This window comes from Myotis brandtii, unplaced genomic scaffold, assembly GCF_000412655.1.
Source record: "Myotis brandtii unplaced genomic scaffold, ASM41265v1 scaffold315, whole genome shotgun sequence".
Lineage (NCBI taxonomy): Eukaryota > Metazoa > Chordata > Mammalia > Chiroptera > Vespertilionidae > Myotis > Myotis brandtii.
Window position 1 is genome coordinate 1141158 of NW_005362075.1, and position 1739 is coordinate 1142896.

A 1739-nucleotide genomic window follows, 5' to 3' on the forward strand; every position below is an offset into this window, starting at 1 on the left:
GGCTGTCCTAGGCTGTCCTGGATTAGAATCCTGACACTTCTGCCCCGCATAGGGCAAATTATTGAGCTTTCTCGGCCCTTTTTACTCTGTGAAATGAGGCTACCAGCCAGGCCACTTCCCTCAGGAGAGCGGTGAGGAGAGAGTTCTCGCCTGGGTAGCAGCGCCCTGCCTTGTACATAATAAGCACTCCGGCGCAGTTCTCATTCCTAACTGCCAGGCCACATCCATCACACGCTGCCGCAGGCTCTACTGAAGTGCCCGGCCAGGAGCTGGCGCTGGGGCTCACAGGTGAACTCGATGGGAGTCTACCCTGCAGGACGCTCGGGTCGTGGGGTCCCCAGGAGTATGGATGTCGGGGTAGGAGCGACGCACGAGCCCGAAACGAAGCTGCTGTGCTCTTACGTCTACAGTCCGCGTAGACGGCCTGGGGCCTGAGCTCGTGGGCCCACTTGGGGCGGGCGCCGTCGGAGCCAGTCCAGATTAAGACCGAAAGAGGGAGGCGCGAAGAGGCGCCGAGTCCTGGCATCTTGAAGGCATTGTGCTTAATAAATCCGGGCTAGACGCACACCCGCTCTCCCCCTTCTCCTCTCGTCTCCCAAATCGAGACCTGCTGTGGGATCCCCAGTTTATGGGGTCTTAAAACCCCCCTCTACTTTGATTAGCAGCTTCAAAGAGATCGCTTTAAAGTTCGCCCCCTCCTCGCCCCACCCCTTTTACAGGCCACCCTTCCCCCATCACTCCTTCTAGACTTCAGGACAACAAAACAATTAACACAAGTTTAAGGGGGGTTGGGGGGGGTGAGAGAGAGAGAGCAATCTTGCACACGGGCGTAGAAATTACCTGTTTCAGGCGTGTGCAGAAGTCGGGGAACCGTGGAGTTTGGATGCTTTTCTTTTTTCTCTTTCTATTTTTTTTGGGGGGGGGGTTGTGTGTGTGTGTGTGTGTGTTTTACCTTTTATTATTTAAATTGATACGTTTCATTACTAGGGAGAAAAATAAAATATTCCTTTGATACACAAAATCAAATTGATATTTAGCCTCTGCTTACTTTTTTATGCATGGCTCCTTTATACCACATGGTAGTGACAGATTGTTTGAGCTGGAAGGAAAAGCCATTCAAAGCTAATTAAGCAGCCATTCCAAGCACTATTTGCAAGCGGGAGGCTCAGAAGCCTCCGCATTTGTCAGCGCTCCCCAACCCCGCGTGGTTTTGACTGACAGCTCTGGCGCGGACTGACAGCTCCCGGAAGCTCCACCAATCATTAACGGAGAGTCCCCCTAGCGGTCTCTGATTGGCCTTTCTGACCTTGCTCAGGGGCGGGACTGGCGGTCCCCACGTGGGCGCAGGAGCGAGAAAGGGGCGGGGCGGGTAGGAAGCGGGTGCGCCCACCCGTGACGTAAGGGGGAGGGCAGAGAAGGGGAGGGGAAAAGAAAGCTCCAAAGAGGAGCCATTTTGTGTCTAATGAATACTGCGGAGAGATGCCGCTCGCATCTGTCGAGCTCGGCTTCTCCCCACCCTCCCCCCTTCGTTGCGCGCCGCACACGATTTATGTTTTTATTTAAGAAAATAAATAAATGAAGAGAGGAGCCGCGGCTAGGGCGGGCGGCCGGCGCCTGGGCGCGGGGAAGTTGAGCTCCGAGGCGGGCGCTCACGTGTAACTCCGCGGGCCTTCCAGCGCCGGCTCGCTAGCAGCTCCTCATTAAGATGCGCGGGCGAACTCGGCTCCTAATGAGGGGAA